Here is a 20598-nt window from a genome sequence, read left to right on the forward strand (position 1 = left end):
AAAGGGTCAATTCATCAAGAAAACATAACAATCATAATTATTTATGCACCAAGCCAGAGTGCCCCAAAATTCATGAGGCAAACACTGAGAACACTGAAATGAGAAGCAGATAACTCTACAATAATAGCTGGAGACTTCAACTATTCAACAATAATAGGTGGAGACTTCAATACACCACTCTCATCAATGGATAGAACATCTAGACAGAATCAATGAGGAAACAGAGATATTGAATTGTATGATAAATGAATTAGACTTGACAGACATTTATAGAACAATACACCCCACAACAGCAGGATACAAGCTTTTCTCAAGTGCTCATGGAACATTCTCTAGGATAGGCCACATATTGGATCACAAAGCAAGTCTCAACAAATTTTAAAATATTGATATTATAAAAAACACTTTCTTGGATCAAAGGGAATGAAGTAGGAAATAAATAACAGGCAGACAACTGTAAAATTCACAAATATATAGAGACTAAACAACACACTTTTAGAAAACCAGTGGGAAAAGGAAGAAATTACAAGAGAAATTAGTAAATACTTCAAGGTAAGTGACAACAAAAACACAACATATCAAAACTTAGCGGATGCAGCAAAGGTGGTGCTGAGAGGGAAATTTATTGCCCTAAACACCTATATTAAAAGAAAAGAGGGAGCAAAAATTGAGGTATTAACTGTTCACCTGGAGGAACTACAGAAAGAACAGCAAACTAACCCCAAAGCAAACAGAAGGAAAGAAATAACAAAGATTAGAGCAGAAATAAATGAAACTGAGAATAGGAAAACAATAGATAGAATCCACAAAACCAGAATTTGGTTCTTTGAGAAAATCAACAAAATTGATGGACCCCTAGCTAGGCTAACAAAAAAAAGAAAAAAGAAAAAAGAAAAGAGAGAGAGTAGATGCAAATAAATGGAATCAGAAATGGGAAAGGAGACATGACTACTGACCCTGCAGAAATAAAGGAGATAATGAGAAGATACTATGAGCAACTATATGCTAATAAACTAGAAAACTTACAAGAAATACAACTTCCTAGAAAAGCATAAAGAACCAACATTGACTCAAGAAGAAATAGACAACCTCACCAAACCAATGACAAGTAAAATGATTGAGTCAGTCATCAAAAAGCTCACAAAAAAGGAAAGCCGGAACCAGATGGCTCCACATGTGAATTATACCAAGCATTCAAGAAAGAATTCTGCTCAAACTCTTAAAAAAAATTGAAGCAGAGGGAAAACTATCCAACTCATTCTATGAAGCCAACAGCACCCTAATACCAAAATCGGACAAAGATACTACAAAGAAAGAAAACTATAGACCAATCTCTTTAATGAATACAGGTGCAAAAAAATCAACAAAATATTCACAAATTGAATCCAGCACTACATTAAAAGAATTATAAACCACAACCAGGTGGGGTTTATTCCAGGTATGCAAGGATGGTTCAACACAAGAAAATCAATTAATATAATACACCACATCAATCAGCCAAAGAGAAGAACCACAAGATCATCTCAATCGATAGAGAATAGGCATTTGAGAAAATTCAACATACTTTCTTGATAAAAACACTTCAAAGGACAGGAAGAGAAGGGAATTTTCTCACTATGATAAGGACAATATACGAGAAACCCAATGCTAGCATAGTTCTCAATGGGGAGAGACTGAAAGCTTTCCTTCTAAGATTCAGGAACAAGATGGGGATGCCCACTGTCATCACTGTTATGCAACATTGTGCTGGAAGTTCAAGCTAGAGCAATTAGGCAAGAAAAAGAAATAAAATGCATCCAGATTGGAGAGGAAGAAGTAAAACTGTCACTCTTTGCAGATGACATGATTCTATATGTACAAAATCCAGAAAAATCTACAGGAAAGCTATTAGAACTAATCAATGAATATGGCAAAGGGGCAGGCTACAAGATAAACATGCAAAAATCTGTAATGTTCTTATATACAAGTAATGTGCAACAAGAGGAAGAAATCAAGAAAAAAATTCCATTTACAATAGCAACCATAAGAATCAAGTATATAAGAATAAACTTAACAAAGGCCACAAAGAAAACAAGAAACTGCTAAAAGAAATTGAACAGAACCTAAAAAAATGGAAGAACAACATATCGTGTTCATGGATTGGAAGACTAAATATAATTAAGATGTCAATTCTACCTAGACTGATTTATAGATTCAATGCAATACCAATTAAAATACCAACAACTTACTTTTTAGAAATAGAAAAACCAATAATCAAATTCATTTGGAAAGTCCAGGTGCCCAGAAGAGCCAAAATATCTTAAGAGGAACGACATGGGAGGTCTCACACTATCTGACTTTGAAGCATATTACAAAGGTACAGTGCTCAAAGCAGCATGGTACTGGCATAAGGATAGATATACCGACCAGTGGAATCCAATTGAGTGTTCAGAAAAAGACTCTCACATCTATAAGCAATTAATTTTTGATAAGGCAGTCAAGCCAAAGCAACTGGAACAGAGCAGCCTTGTCAATAAATGGTGTTTGGAGAACTAGATATCCATTTCCGAAAGAATGAAAGAGGATCCCTATCTCACACCTTATACAAAAATTAAGTCAAAATGGATCAAAGACCTAAACATTAGTGCTAAGACCATAAGACTCTTAGAAGAAAATGTAGGGCAATTTCTTAAAGATCTTGTGATAGGAGGTGGTTTCCTAGACCTTACACCCAAAAGTACAAGCAACCAAAGAACAAATAGACAAATGGGATCAACTCAAAATTAAAAACTTTTGTACATCAAAGGACTTTGTCAGAAAGGCAAATGGCAGCCTATACAATGGGAGATGATATTTGGAAACCACATATCAGATAAGGGTTTAATATCCCGAATATATAAAGTGATCCTACAACTCAGAAAGACAAACAACCCAATTAAAAATGGGGAAAAGACATGGACAAATACTTTTCTGAAGAGGAAATACAAATGGCTCAAAACATATGCAAAAATGCTCAATTTCACTGGCTATTAGGGAAATGCAAATCGAAACCACAATGAGATATTATTTCACACCTACCAGAATGGCCATTAACCAAAAAAAAAAAAAAAAAAAACCAAAAATTACAAGTGTTGGAGAGGATATGGAGAAAGAAGCACACTTATTCACTGTTGGTGGGAATGTAGAATGGTGCAACCACTCTGGAAGACAGTGTGGCGGTTCCTCAGGACTTAAGTATAGATTTGCCATATAACCCACCTATCCCATTACTAGGTATATACTCAGAGGAGCTGAAAGTTAAGACACGAATGGACATTTGTAAACTGATGTTCACCGTGGCATTATTCACAATAGCCAAGAGATGAAAACAGTCCAAATGTCCATCAACAGAAGAGTGGATAAACAATCTGTGGTACATACACACAATAAAATATAACAGCACTGTAAGACAGAACAAAGACGTAGATCGTATAATAACGTGGATGAATCCTGAGGACATCATGTTGAGTGACGTCAGCCTGAAACAAAAGGACAAATACTGTATGGTCTCACTAATATGGGCTAACATCAATAAGCGAACTTTGAGAGTTAAAAGCTGATAACACAGGCTACCAGGAGATAGAAAGAGGTTAGAGATTGGGCATTTGATGCTGAAGGACTAAGGAATGTTCAGCAGGATTGATTGTGTAGATCCAGAAATAAACAGCATAATACTGTGTGATGGTAGCACAATATTGTAACTACCCTGAACAAAGATGTCCATGAGTAAAGCTGAAAGAGCTGGGCTAGGTGCATGAATGACACCTGAAGTAAAGATAGAAGATAAAGACTAGGAATGTTTAACTTAGCAAAAACTGGAGTGGTCAATGATTGTGACTAAATGTACAAATATAAAACTGTTCTTGTATGTGGCAGAACAAATGAATGTCAACCATGCAGAGTGTTGGAAAGGGAATGGTATTGAGGAAAAATATAACCAAAGCAAACTGGAGTCTATGGTCAACAGTAACATTGTAATATGCTTCCATTAAATGTAACAAAGGCGATATACCAAAGCTAAAGGTGTATGAGAGGGGGATATAAGGGAGGGATATGGGATTCTTGGCAGTGGTGTTGTCTGATCCCACTATTACATTGTACTGTATGATACTTAATTTTCTTTTTATTATCTTAATTATTCATTAAAAATTTTTCATAGTAATCAATATATTCAAGAGCTGACTCACAGTAATCAATATTTTCAAATGCACAACTGTATGATGATACCATGAACAACTGATTGTACACCATGGATAGTTAATACAGATAGTGAATATAGCTCTATAAAATTGTATGGAAAAATATAAACAGGGATAAAAGTGCTAGAGAAAACATGAAGAGAAGATGTACATATTTACTATCGGTTAGGAGGAAGAATGGTATAGCCTTTCTGGAGGACAGTGGGGTGGCTCCACACGAAGGTAAGTATATAGGTGCCATAAGGTCCTGAAACCTCATTAGGGGGCATTTACTTGGAGGATCTGAGAGCAGAGACATGAATGGACATTTGCACACTGGTGTTTATGGAGAGAGCATGCACGATTTGCAATGGGTAGAGGTGGCCTAAGAGTACATTGACTGAGGAACAGAATGGTGAACTGTGGTGTATGCACACAATGGAATCCTGAGCAACTGTGAGAAGAAGTGAAGCTATGAGACACCCAATGAGGTGAATAGAACTTGTAGACAGCATTTTGAGTGAACAATGCCAGAAACAAAGGCAAACACTATAATGCCTCACCAATATAGACTAACTTCAATGTGTAAACTCAGAATTGAACCTTAGAGTACAGCTTATCAGGGAAACACTTATTATAATGGTCCCTAGATTGTAAGCTCTTAAAGCGGTCACATCTATTCCTGAATCGTAATGGCTATCTCCAGATTCCGAGATGCTGATCCCTTGTGTATAACCTGATTGATCCCTGGAACTTTGTGTATCTGTGTGACATCTGAAACTCAGAGCTAGAACTTGGCAGATATGAATGTCAATATTAGCACATATAGAAACCATTAAAAAAGCTGAAAAAGAGTCCAGACTTCAACTAGAGATATGAATGAAGCAGGTGTGATTAGGACTATGGCAAATTGGGCCAAAGGGTAAAGAACAACACTGACTGCCTTTTAAAACCTCAGAATCCATGTTAGACCAAGGGAAGAGATGTTTAGTTGGTGCAAGATCTATATTTTCTAAACCATTTAACTTGTACAGTTTGTTCAAATAACATAATTACATGGAACTTTGAATAAGAAGTCAGACCTGGTAGGTTTTCATAGGTTAGTGTGAAATAGTGATACATCCCAAAGTAATTTGGGCAGAGAATAAAAATATATATGCAGGGCCCCCCTGAGGAGCTGCAAGAAAATTTAGAGGTGTTGGGCTTCCTCACCTGGATTGTTGCTGATGTTCTCACAAAAATTGAGTACTGACTGTTTGATGTGCCAAGCCCTCTATCACCAGACCTACACTTACGAGGCTCATTACTGTAAAGAAGAGACTAAACCTGCTTATAATTGTGCCTAAGATTCTCCCCCGAGTACCTCTTTGTTGCTTAGATGTGGCCCTCTTTCTCTAGCTAAGCCAACTTGGCGGGTGAACTCACTGCCTTCCCCTCTACGTGGGATCTGACACCCAGGGGTGTAAATCTCCCTGGCAACGTGGGATATGACTCCCAGGGATGAATCTGGAACTGACATCATGGGATTGAGAACATCTTCTTGACCAAAAGGGGGATGTGAAATGAAATGAAACAAAGTTTCAGCAGCTGAGAGATTCCAAATGGAGATGAGAGGTCACTCTGGTGGGCATTCTTATGCACTATATAATCCTTTTTAGGTTTTAATGCATTGGAATTCCTAGAAATAAATACCTGAAACTATAAAACTGCAACCCAGTAGCTTTGACTCTTGCAGATGATTGTATAGCAATGTAGCTTACAAGGGGTGACAGTGTGATTGTGAAAGCCTTGTGGATTGCAATCCTTTTATCCAGTGTATGGATAGATGAGTAGAAAAATGGGGGCAAGAAACTAAGTGAAATATAGTGTGGGGGGTGATTTTGGTGTTGTTTCTTACCTTTATTTTTTATTCTTATTTTCACTTTTTCTGGTACAAGGAAAATGTTCAAAAAATAGAATGGGGTAATAAATGCACAACTATATGATGGTACTGTGAACAATTGATTGTACCCTTTGGATGACTGTACGGTTTGTGAACATATCTCAATAAAATTGAATTTAAAAAAATAAACAGAGGGATACATGTACTGGAGAAAATAAGGAGAGAGGGATACACCTACTCACTGCTGATTGGGAAGTTGAATGGTGCAGCCCATCTAGAGTACAGTGTGGTGGTTCCAGAGGAGGTTAAGTACAGGTTGCCATATGGTCCTGCAACCCTGTTATTGGGTATATACTTGAAAACTGAGAGCAAGGACACAAATGGACATTGGCACACTGGTGTTTATGGTGTCAGTATTCATGATTTTCAATGGATGGAGCTGGTCTAAGGGTCTATCAATTGATAAATGGAATGGTGAACTGTGGTGTATAAATACAGTAGAATATTGAGCAGTGGCAAGAAGGAATTAATAAACTAAATTACCAGTTCATTGGTGTAGAAAAAAACAAAATGCTAAACCAACAGAGTATAAGGAAGTTAATAAGATAAAAGTAGAATAGAAAAACAGATCTCAACTAAAAAAAAAATCCATACTTTGAAAGAAAAAAATAATCTACCCCAAATAATCAACTGAATAATCAGAGAAAGTACAAAAATACAAATGGCAAGGTGAAAGAACCATTGAAAAAGAAGTGAGAAAATAATTTTAAAGACAACTTTGCCCACTTTTTGAGGAAAAGGATCAGATTTTAGGAAAACACTTTAAATATCGCATGCTTAAATGTACCAATGAAATTTTTACACATTTATTAAAGAAAGAGCACACACAAGTTTTAAGAGGCCCAAATGGTTTCTAACAATCTTTGAAAATCAGTCAGTCCTAAAGCCATATAACCATTCTAGATACTAAAAAATAAAAGGGAATTTTCATTTAGAATATAAGCACCTATAATATTGACAACTAAATATCTTAAAGAGAGTTTACATGTTAGTAAAATTGCAGACCAAGCTAATATGCATAATTATGCAAAATATTAAATAATACACTTGTGAACAGGATCACAAAAATTCAAAAAACAATAAATGACAAAATGAAATTTATTCCTGGAATTCCTGGAAAATTAAATATTAGGAAAGTCATTCATATAATGCATGCACTTTAATAGATATGTCAAAAATCTTATATGACCATTTTATATATGCCAAAAGATATTTGACATATCCACCATATATTAAAATTAAAAATTTTCAATAATGTTGCACTTGGGCATTTTCTTAACATTATACATATATACTCAGTCCTAAAGCAAACATCTTAATTTAAAGGCATTTTCACTAATCTAAAGAATAGGCAATGATACCCATTACTTCCAATACACTATTATATGGATAATATTAGGCCATGTAGGAAAAAAAATCAGAGAAATATATAAGAACAGAAAAGAAAAAGTAAAATTTCATCTATTTGCACATATGAGAGTAAACCAAAAAGATCTAGGGAATCTTTGAAAACCTCACTTGAAAAAAATTTCAGTGCTGTAACATTACATATATATTAACATATAGAAAACAGTTTCCTTTATATCCACATAAAAGTAACAATTTGGAAATTAATGGTAGGGAAAACCCATTTAAAAATCACAGTGAAAATGATAAATGACATAGGAATTAACAAGCAATGTTGAAATCCTAGATGAGAAACAATAAAACACCCCTGAAATAGTTTTGGACAACTGAAAAGATGATATCCCTTGCTCTTAGATTAGATTATTGACTGTCTTTAAGACATCAGTTTATCTTATGCTAATCATAAGTATGACCCATTTCCAATAATGAAAAAAAAAAAAAAAACAAGCTTTTTTTCTTGAGCTCAACTAGCTGGTACTAAAGTTCATAGGGACAAATAAAGAATAGCTAGGAAAATAATGAAAAGGAGAAACTGCTGGCTGCTTGGAAGGGCTCTCCCAGATACAAGGGAACTCTGTACAATTTGCATGATTTTTTTTGTAAACCTACCACTAATAAAATAGAACAAAATAAAATTAAAAACAGAGAAGTTATAAATGATCATTATTGGAAATTAGAGGACTCATTACAACTGATCCCTAGGACACTAAAAGGATAATAGAGGAATACTACAAATATGTATAACCAAAATTTTGATAATACAATGAAATGGACCAAGTCCTTTTTAATTATTTCACTATGTATGTATTCATGAATATGCATGTGTGTGTATGTGAATAAACTTTTATAGACATAGACGTATATGTATTTAATTTTGGCAGTTCAGTACTTTACATGGATAAAAAAATATGGCATTTATTCTTACATGATTTGCTTTTCAAACTTCTTTGTGATCTTTGTTCCCGCATTTTTCACTCCATGTACTATTCCACTAAGTGAATATGAAAATTATCATTATTTTATCTACCTTTAAATGGATAATTGGGTTGGTGTTTTTATGCCATTTTTTAAATAACAAACAATTCCTACCTAAACACCCTTTAACTCACCTCAGATGCCTGTAAGAAACAAGTTTTATCCCACTAATGGAATTTTGGGGTCATGATATGCATATTTTTCCTTATCTAGACAATGCCAAATGGTTTTGTATTGCAGGCAAGAATCTATTTCTTGATGTTAGTGTAGTCATAATACATTTTTTTTTTTTTTTTTTTTTTTTTTTTTTTTTTTTTTTTTTTTACTTTTAGAAGGCTCATTCTGTTGTAACTTTTGCTTGGCAAATTTTGCTGTTAAAATTTACAATGTAAAATTTTTAAAACTTACCTTTTTCAGCTTCCAAATGAATCTGTATTAACTTACCAGATTTTCAGATTCCTGTTGAAGAAGATAAAAAGGAAGTTCCTGCAAGCAAAACACAGATGAAAAAGGTAAAATTAAGAAGAATAAGAAAAAAAAATTAAAAACTAGAGTCTGGTAATAAGTGCCAACATGTGTTTTTGCAGAAATCTCTGCAAATTTCCTCCTCAGTACCCTGAAAGTAATGAGGTCAGCTTTTGTGGCAGCAGCAAAACAATAAATTAACAAAATAACTTTAAATATAGGCAACAAACATGCCTGTTTCTCCAGACCCTCAAATATATTCAATCTGTAATATTTATATTTTGTCAAAATACGAATGTTACCTTATTGTTTTCACATGCAACATTTAATTATATGTGAATATATTCATATTCAGACTATTAATATCTCTATTTTACAAAATTTCATTTCTTCAATTTTTATCCTATTGAAAAACCTTATAAATTTTACAGGTTTCTTTTCATGTTTTAATTTCTTTAAGCTCTTGATTAAATTATGATTCAAATATCACAAAATATTTTCCAAAGACCATAATTGATATTTTCACTTAGTTAATGCATCCTTTTACCACAAAGATATTTCAATAAGTTTTTAATGCCATCAATTTCAACAATTATTTTCATTTACATTATCTGGGTAGCTGTCCTGCTTTTACAAAAATGTTCAATACTTCCTATGGCTATAAAAGAGTTTTTCAACATTTCCTTCTCATTATTTAATTTTTATATTTTTGTCTTTTAACTGTACTTACTTGCATTTTTAAAAATCAGGGCATGAGATAGAGATTTCAGTTTAATGCACATTTTTGCCAGTATTACATACTGATACATTCAACACTATATGTTGATTACTAATGTCAAATGTTCTGTGTATTGAATACACTTATATATAAATTTCTTTTTCAGCATTTATACACTGGCTGTATATCTTCACTCAATCATAGCATATTGTAATATCTTCTTGGGCAAGCCACTATTATTAAGCTATTTCTATTAATTGAAAGATTCTAAGAAATTTTCATATTTTTCATGTTACCTTAGAGGCATTTTCTTAAATTACAAAATGTCTCCATTAGGAATTAAATTAAAACTGTTCAGACAAATTAATTTGAAATTTGCAATTTCTATCATTTTACTTTTAATAATTTCTATCTACAAACATGATTTATATACCCTATTATTCAAGGTATATGAATATGTATGTGAAGAAATTATTCCCTTCTGATTAAAACAATTCATAGTTACCTTCTGTTCTGCAAAAGGAGAATTTGAAATAAGATTTTGAAACGTTCTGACATTAAATGTACCCATTAAAGGCAATCTTTGCTGAATCTCTTGCTTTAATAACATGCAGGAGTCGAACAGCTTATTTAAAGAAAAGATGGGTCAACTCTGGAAACCCGTTCTGTTCTGTGCATTTAGACACCGTTAAATAGTTCTGATAAGAAAATAGTGGACTATATGGTCATTTATGTCTCCCTCAAATACTCTCAAATCTATGCCACTTAGGAGAGCCTATTCAACTTTGAAGGGAGACAATTTTCAAATACATGAATGCAAAGTTAGGCAGTAAAACTGAACATAAGTCTCATGTTTTAGTGTTTTAGTTTCATAGGCTGCTTAAAGAAGGTAATATGAAATGTATTGGGTTAATTAAACAATGAGAATTTATTAGCTTATAGTTTGAGGCTGAGAAAATGTCCAAATCAAGGCATCCTCAAGGCAATTATCTCTGGGAGATAATTTGCCTCATTCTCCAACTGGGCACAGGTCTATTATTTTCTTAAAGCAAAATGTCACGCCAGATGAATGTCCTGAATGCCACCAAGAAAATTCCTCAGTCCCTCCTGGTATTGAGATCAAATAACTAACAAGATAGCAGAAATAGACAGGTTCAAATGTCTCAAGAGAAATACACAAAGCCTAACAAAAGCAAAACCACATTATCAAGAATGTCAAGAGTCACAGAGCACCCAAGAAAATTTTATCCAGTATAAAGTGTAAAGTGTAAACTGCTGATACTATAGTTGTTTATACTTGTTATTGTAGTGATAGCAACTCCAATTCCTCTTGTTTGAAACCATAAAAACCCTAAACTCATTAGACACAAGGAGACAGATTAAAGGTTTTCTTAGTCCTGTCTCCTTTCCAGGTGTCCATGAAATAAAGCCCTTTCTCTCTCTGAAGCACTGGTATCACTATATTGATTTCAGTGTGCATGACACAGAGAACTTGCACTTTTCAGTAATAAAGGCAATAGGAAACCAAATATAAATTTAATAGGAAAGCTATATCAAATACAGTAACTTACGCCATACTGCTGTCAAAACTATTTAATATTGGACAACCTATCTCAACCAAGTGATATTTGGGAAAACTTTGGAAAAGGGCTGATTATGAGCATTTACTATATTTAACATTAATTTAATACTAAAATTCATGTGGATTAAGAGATGAAAGAATAATACAAAATTTTCATCTATTATAAGTTCTGCTATATGTTTTGACAAGGAAGAAGTAATGAAATTAGTAAGGTAAGGAGAAGAAAAAAAGAAAGAAGACAATACAATAAGTTATTGATTTCATATAAGGAATAAGTAAGTGAGGGCCAAGGAACACACTGAAAAAATGTCAAGGTAGTGAATAGCAAATAAGAGAAAAGCCAAAACACTCTCAACAAAGAAGTACAAAATGATGATTGTGGGAAGATGGCATACTAGTAAGTTCCAGGAAACAGTCCTTCCAGAATAAAAATTAAACTTGTAAGTATTCTAAATCAATTATTTTAAAACTCTGTAGTAAGGTAGAATACTGTGTAGCACCAAAGAAAGAGCAGAAGGAAATTCTGGAAATTCTGGTAAAACTAGTGAGTTTCACTCTCCATTCAATGACTACCATTATCCATCCCGCAGTCTCACAGCAGGCAGTAGTGGTGGCCTCAAACCCAGCTCCTAATACAACTTGCTAGTCTCAGGGTACCATACAAAGACCTAGCTTCCAAACATCTGGTAGTGTGCAGTTCAATTCTTTTGATTTGCTACTTCAGATCACTGGGGACCTGGCAATGATGGTGGCCACTGTCCCAACTTGCCTCAGACAAAAGCAGCAGAGAACTCTTAAAGACAGTACCCTTCCACAAAACTATGGAAAGGAGTTAAAAGGCCACATTTACTGAGCAAGAGCCAAATCAAGAAAATGCAGTATTAAAATGCCATAGGAGAAGCTCCTGACACCTGGCCCCTTCCTTAACCCACCCTATGGCAACATGGAGCTGCTTACTACCTTTGTGAGTCCCTAGCCTCCTTCTCTCTGGGTAAGACAAATATAGGAAACTCCTCTATGACACCCCTTCCAAATTTGCATTATAAGCAAAAGCAGTTTGGACAGCTAAAGCAGAAACAATTGTGTCAGGCAATCTGGGGTAAAGGCTTACCGGCTTTAAGTCCTGTGATGGAGCACCCAGCACAGTACGAAGGTCTGTTTCACAGCAGGTAGAGGGGGCATTCGAGTTCCTGTAAATAGGGGAACTCCTATGGCCACTAGCAAGCACAAGCCCAGGAAAAGGCACAGGCTCAGAAAAGACAGGGAAGATCATGCACTTGTATTCATCATGGGATTATATTGTTGATAGTGGGGGCTGAATTCTAAGGAGAGAACTAGACAATGCAAAGCAAATTTGCAAAGATTGGGAAAGGTGTTTTTGCATTGCTTTGGTTTGTTAGCCCCTGGAACTCAATAGAAAATAGCAGTCATATCACCAGCTGGATATAAACCCAACCACCAAACAGCTCAGGAAGTAAATTCCCAGATTAATGCTTTAAAATATTAAAATGTACAGTATGCAGGAAAATATTAAAAGACAAACAAAGAAAAAAAAATGATGGCCCATCCAATGGAAAAGGGTTAAATCCAGGAAACATCAATGAAGAAGACCAGACTGCGGATATACCAAAGACGTTTAAAAAATGATCCTCAATATACTCAAGGAAATGAAGAAAATGCTGAAAAAGAATTTAAAGAATTTAAGGAAAACTATGAATGAATATGAGAATCTCAATAAAGAGAGAGGAATTTTAAGAAGGAACCAAACAGAACTACTAGAGATGAACAAAACAATAACTAAAATAAAAAATTCCCTAGAAGGTAGCAAGAGCAGATTGGAGCTGGAAAAAGAAAGAATCCATGAACTTGAACACAAGACAATTGAAATGAGCCAGGCTGAGAAGAAGAAATAAGACATAAAAAGTGAAAAAAGTCTAAGAGACCTGTGGGGCACAAGTATACTAATAGATTTATTATGGGAGTCCTAGAAGGAGAAGAAAAAGAAAAGGGGCAGAGAAATATTCAAAGAAACAAAGAAAGAAAACTGCCCAAACTTAGTAAAAGTCATCAATAGGCATATCCAAGAAGCCTAACAAACACCAAACTGGATGAAATTGAAGAGAAATATGACCAGACACATAGTAGCCAAACTGTCAAATGTCAAGGACAGGGAGATAGTCTGTAAGGTGCAAAACAATAGCAAAATGTTATGTACAAGGGAATCTCAATTAGATTAAGTGCTGAATTCTCATCAGAAACCATAGTGGCAAATAGGCAGTGGGATGAAATATTTAAAGTGCTGAGGAAACAAATTGCCAACCAAGAATTCTGTATCCTAGAAGACTTTCTTCCAAAAATGGGAGGCAGATTACATGATATTCCCATAAGCAAAAGAGGATGGAGTCAGTTACCAATAGACCTACCCTTCAAGTAATGCTAAAGGGAGTTTTTCAGACTGAAAGGAAAGGGCACTAGATAGTGGATCAAAGCAACATAAAGAAATAAAGACCTCCATTTATGGTAACTATATGGGTAATTATAAATGCTAGTGCTTTATGTTCTATTTTTTGGTAGATAATTCCATTTCTTACATCTCACAGATGCAAAAACACAAATGCATAAAAAGTAATGAAGAATCTATGGTTTTGGATATACATATACAAAGATATAGTTTGTAAAAGTAATTTAAAAAGTGAGGTGAACAGAGGGGTGTAGAAACAACATATGAATATGGTATTCAAATTACATTGGTATCAAATCAAATATAATTGCTCTATATTTAGGATGTTAAAATTTTAACACCATGGTAAACAGAAAGAAAATACATCAATATAATCAGAAAGAAATGAGAAAGGACTCAAAATGGTATAAAATAAAAAATCAAATAAATATGAAAATCGGCATTAATGGCAGAATTAAGGATCAAAAAATATATAGGACTTATATAGACAAAATCCAAAAGGGAAGAAGAACATCCTGCATTATCAGGCATAACTTTAAATATAAATGGAGCCCACAAGGTAGCTGTCACTGCAGCTGCCCCAGAGGAACTGGGGGTGGATGGTGGCTCATGAGGCTCAACACAGACAATGCAGTGGTGATGTCTGTGAGCCAGGTGAGTGTCATGGTGGCAGTCAGCCTACATGGCAGGGCAACCTGGGCTTCAGTGTTCCTCTTGTTCCTGGGGAAGCAGCTGGCAGCAAACATGGGAGCAGCAGCAGCAGAGGTAGAGGCTCTGGATCTTCTCTCTCCTCCCCCTCAGCCTGAGCCAGGGGAAGCCAGGCAGCCCAGGTGGTTGGTGGTTGGAAGAGGGGTCTGCTGCCTAGGAATGGGAATTCTCTTCACCAGGATATGGAGACTGTTCAATCACCAAGGGCAAAAAGTTATCACTGTTGGGCTGCATAATGCAGGGAAAACTACCATCCTGTACAAATTTTCTATGAATGAAGTTGTACATACAACCCGAAAATAGGGAATAATATAGAAGAGATAGTCATTAGTAACAGTAATGTGGGATATTTGTGAGCAAGAAATTCTTCATTCTTCTTGGAAGACTTATGTTCCAGATTTCTAATGCTGCCATTATGCAAAATACCAGAAATGGATTGGCTTTTATGAAGGGGATTATTAGATTACAAGTCAGAGTTCTAAGGCCATAGAAGAGTCCAGACTAAGGCATCAACAAGATGACACCCTCACTGAAGAATGGCTGATGGTGTCCAGAATACTTCTGTCAGCTGAGAAGGCATGTGACTGGCAACTTCTGGTCCCTTGCTCCTGGGTTGTTTGAAAATAGCTTTCTCCAAAATATCTCTGGGCATCTGTCTTAGCTCCTCTCTCTCAGCTTCTCTGCATCCCTACTTCTTTCTCCCAGGATGTTTTCCTCTAAGTGTCTGGGGTCCTCTCTTAGATTCTCTGGGGAAAACTCTGGGCTTCATCTCTTAGTTTAGCATCTCCAAACGTCCTTCTGTATGCATCTCCAAGCATCTCCAAGCATCAGCAAGCATCTGGGTTTGTGTCAGCTCTTAGCTTCTCTCTTAAATACTCCAGTGATCTAATCAGGACCCACCCTGAATGGGTGGAGCCATGCCTCCATGGGGATATCTAATCAAAAGTATAACCCACAATTGGGTGAGTCACATTTCCTTGGAAACACTCAATCAAAAGTTTCCACCCTAATCAAAAGACTAATAACTCTGCCCCACAAGATTACAGTAAAGAACATGGCTTTTTGGGGTACATAATATATCCAGACTGGCACAACTTACTATACTAACACTGAGTTTGTAATAGTTGTTGTGGACAGTAAAGAGAACATAAGAACACAAGCAACATAAGAAAAAATAGATAAATGTGACCTCATCAAATGAAAATGTTTTGTGAATCAAATGACTTTACTGAGATAATAAAACAAGAACCTACACAATGGGAGAATATATTTGGAAACCACATATCCAATAATGGTTTAGTATCTGGAACGTATAAAGGTACAACTCAACAATAAAAAGATACACAACCCTAAAACAAAATGGGCAAAAGACTTGGATAGACATTTCTCCAAAGTAAACACACAAATGGCCAAGAAGCACATGAAAAGATGCTCAATATCATTAACTTTTAAGAAAATGAAAATCAAAACCACAGCAAGATATCATTTCAACCCACTAAATGGCTACTGTTAAAAACAGAACATTACAAGGATAAAGAGAAATAGTCATTGTTAGAGTTAATATAAAATGGTGCAGCCGCTGTGGAGGATAGTTTGGTGGTTCCTCAGAAATAAGTATAGAATCAGAATATGACCTGGCAATCCCATGTCTAAGTATACACCCAAAAGAATTCAAAGCAGGGATTTGGACAGATATTTGCACACCAATGTTCATAGTGTTATTATTCACAACTGCCAAAAGATGGAAGCCATTCAAGTGTCCTTCTACCAATTAATGGATAAACTAAATTTACCCACCCACAAAAAAATATTCTTCAGCCATAAAAAGGAATGTAGTTCTGGTTTATGTGTCAACATGGCTGAACCTTGAAGGCATCATGTGGAGAGAAATAAGCCAGATACAAAAGGACGACTATGTATGATTTCATGGATATGAAATAATTCAAATAAGGAAATTCATAGAGTCAGAAACTTTTTAATTATTCATGTGAAATAATTAGAACAAGGAAATTCATAGAGTTAGAATATATATTCCCAGGGGATGAGGTGGGTATAGGGAATGATATATTAACACTTAAATTACACCAAGTTTCTATTTAGGGTGATGGAAAAATTTTGGGAATGACTGGTGGTGATTGTTAGCACAATATCGCAAATATAATTAACATCACTGAATTATATATTTGAGTGTGGTTAAAAGTGGACATTTTAGGTTGTTTACAATTTACTAGAATAATAATTACATAAAAATACCATAGTACTGTACTACATAACGGTCAACCCTAATGTAAACTATGGACTATAGTTAATAGTACAATTATAATATCATTTCATCAATTGTAACAAATGTGTTCCCCTAATGCAAAATGTTAATAATGGTGGAGGGGAAGGAACTTTATATATTCTGCATGATTATTCTGTAAACTTACAACTTCTCTAATAAAAAATATCATGCAAATTAAAGATGTCTCAATAAAACTTAGAAAATATTTAGAACTAAAAGAAAATGAAAATTCACCTTGTAAAAATTTGTACAATGTGCAAAATCATTATTTAGGGAAAATTTATAGTATCACACATATAGGAAAAAAGAAAAAAGATTTTAAATCAGTTACCTTAGTTTACACCTTAGGAAAATAGAAAAAGAGGAGCAGTTTAAGCCTAGGGAAGGAGAAAAAAAGAAATCATTGAAATTAGAGAAGAAATCATTTATTCAAAATAGAAAAAATGAGAAAAAATCAATAAAATGAAAACATGGTTCTTAAAAAGATCAATAAACCTGAAACCTTCTAGATAAGCTAAACAAAGAGGAAGAGAAAGAGAAAGAGAACATAAAAATTCCCATTATCAGAAATAAAAAAGGGGTCAACACTACTGATCCCTATGACATTTAAAGGATAATAAAGGGAAATACTACAATCATCTCCATGCCAAAAAATTTTATAATTCAGATGTAATAGATCTATTCTTTAAAGAAACAAACTACCAAAATTAACAAGATGAAATAGATAACTGGGATTGCCTTATAAACATTACTTAAGTTGAATTAGTAATTAATAACCTTCTAAAAAGAAAGCACCAGACCAAGATGATTTCAATGTAAGATCTACCAAAATTTAAGAAATAAATAATACCATTTATTCACAGTCTCTTTCAGAAAATAGAAGCAAGGGGGGATCACTTCCTAACTCATCCTATGAGGCAGTGTTACCCTAATGCCAAAATAAGATAAAGATATTTAAAAAAGGAAAACCTCAATGATAAAAAGTCTCACAACATATATGCAAAAATTCTCAACAAAATTTTAGCTAAACAAATCCAATAATGTAAGACTATAATTATACATAAATACCAAGTGTGATTTATTCCAAGTATGCAAGACTGATTCAACATCCAAAATTTATTGAAATCTACCATATCATAGGTTAAAAAGTTTTTAAAAAAATAATATGATTATATAAATTGACATAGAAAGGAATTTGACAAAATTCAACACCCACACATGCTAAAGACTCTCAGGAAACTAGAAGTAAATTATCATCAAACTTAATGGTGAGAGACTAGAAATTTCCCACATAAAATCAGGAGGAAGAAAATGATGTCTACTCTCACCACTCATATTCAACAACATAATGGAATTTCTAGTTATTGCCATAAAAGAAGATAAAGAAAACAAATATAATATAAATTGAGTAGGGAGAAATAAAACAGCCTTTTTTTCCACAGATGACATGACTGTGTATGTACAAATGCCAAAGATTCTTTGTAAGAAATCCCAAAACTAATAAGCAAGTAAGATTAGGGGAAATGAGCTCAACATGAAAAGTCAATTTTATCTTTATATATCAGCATTGAAAGAATGCAATTTGAAATTAAGCAAACAAAACATTTTCAATAGCATAGAAATACTTAGGTATTGTATAACAAAATATGAGTAAGATCTGTTTGCAGATTTCTATAAAATAATCATGAAAGAAACAAAATAAGATCTAAATAAATACATTCATTGTTCATGAATGAGTAGATTCAATAGTGCTCATTCTTCCCAATTTGATCTATAGTCTCAATGCAATCTCAATCAAAATCCCAGTAAGCTATTTTTGAGATATCAACACACTGATTCTGAAGTTTAAATGAAAAGGCAAAAGCCATAGGGTGACTATGAAACTACAGAAAAAGAAAAACAAAGTTGTAGAACTCATACTACTGAATAGAAAGATTTAATATAAATCTGCATTTATCAAGAAAACATGCTTTTGGTGAAACAATAGAGATACAGTTCAATGAAGCATAGTAAAGAGCCTAAGAATGGACAGACACAAGTATCATTAATTTTTTTTGCAGTGACACAAAGATAAAATAGACCTGTCAACTAATGGTGATGGGAAAATAGAATGTTCACATGCCCCCCAAAAAAGACATAGATGCAGACTTTACAGCTCCATAAAATACCTCCAAATGGATTAGAGATTTAAATGTAAAATTCAAAACTATAAAACTTCTACGAGAAAATGTACATGACCTTGGGTTTTGTGATGGGTTTTTAGTTACAACACAAAAAGCATAATCCATGACTGAATGAAATTGATGTTAGACTCTATTAAAATTGAAAACTCCTGCCTGTGAACAACACTATAAAGCACAAGAAAAAGTGTCATTGTGTTTGAAATGTTTTAAAAACACATATATAATAAAGGACTTATATCCAAAATATGCAAAGAACCCTTAAACTCAACAAAAAGAAAACAAACAATCCAATTAAAAATTGGCAAGATATACAGGTGGCATATGCACATTGGAAAATATGTAAAATAACACTTGTCATGAAACAACCATGATATACTACTGCACAACTTTTAGAATGGCTAAAATCTAAAACAAAAAATAAAACTGCCAAAATGATTACTATAAAAAATGCAGAACAATAGGAACTCTAATTCATTCATTGCTGTGAGAATGAAAAATGGTACAACTTTGAAGACAGTTTGGTATCTTCTTACAAAGAAAAATATTTTAGTGTGTGATTCAGCACTTTTTCTTCTAGATATTTTTGCAACTGATTTAAAGCTCATCTCCACACAAGGACTTGCATGCTATATATACTGCAGCTATATTCATTATTCACATGGACTGAAACCATGCAAATTCTCCTTCAACGGTGAATGGATCAAAAACTATGGTACATCAATACAAAAGAATACAATTTGTCTATACAAAGGAATAGGCTATAAAGCCATGCAAAGACATGGCTGTATCTTTTTTAATTTTTTCATTATTTATTAGAGAAGTTATAGGTTTATAGAAAAATCAGGCATGAAAGACAGAGTTCCCACAAACTACCTTATTAACACCTTGCATTAGTGTGATACATTTGTTGCAACTGATAAAAGTATATTTTTATGATTGTACTATGGTTTACTTTAGGGTTCACTGTGACATGGATGTATCTTAAAGGAATATTACTAAATGCAAAAAAATTAAGGCGGTCTGAAAAAGCTTCAGACTGAATGGTTCCATTTCTAAGGTATTCTGAAGAAGGCAAAACTATAGAGCCATTAAACAGAACAGTGATTGACAAGAGTTTTAAAGTGTATGGGGATTGAATTGGTGAAGTACAGGGGATTTTATATAAATTTGACCAACTTAACAGTCTTTAGAGTGTAGTCAGTAATACTAAAGGAAAAACTGTACATAAGCACTGTACTTGAGGTGATAAAATTGTTTTCCATAGAGGTAAGTTTTAACAATTTTGCGACCCACGCACACATGGAAAGAGTGAGTTTGCCCTGGAGACGGAGCACGGGCCTTCCGCCCCAATGGTCAGGAACAGTGCTGCCACCCCAGGCCTCAGAGTGGGTGGAGCACATTCCCAGGGGATTGGGGAGAGCCTGGCCACCACCCCACTGTTCAGAGAGGGGAGAGCCTTTGCCCCGTAAAGGCAGAGTCCAGGTAGCACCCCAATGTTTGAGAAGGGTAAAGCCAAGAAGAAGGTGGTCTCCCCAATGCGTGGATATGTTGGAGCACTCAGCCCAGCGTTTGGAGAGAAAAGGGCTGCTGCATAAGCCTTTGAAAAGGGTTTGACTGCCAGTCGCTCAAGCCCCAAGGATACAACTTCATTCTATAAATGACTCTCAGATTTTAAAA

Source organism: Choloepus didactylus, chromosome 13, assembly GCF_015220235.1.
Source record: "Choloepus didactylus isolate mChoDid1 chromosome 13, mChoDid1.pri, whole genome shotgun sequence".
NCBI lineage: Eukaryota > Metazoa > Chordata > Mammalia > Pilosa > Megalonychidae > Choloepus > Choloepus didactylus.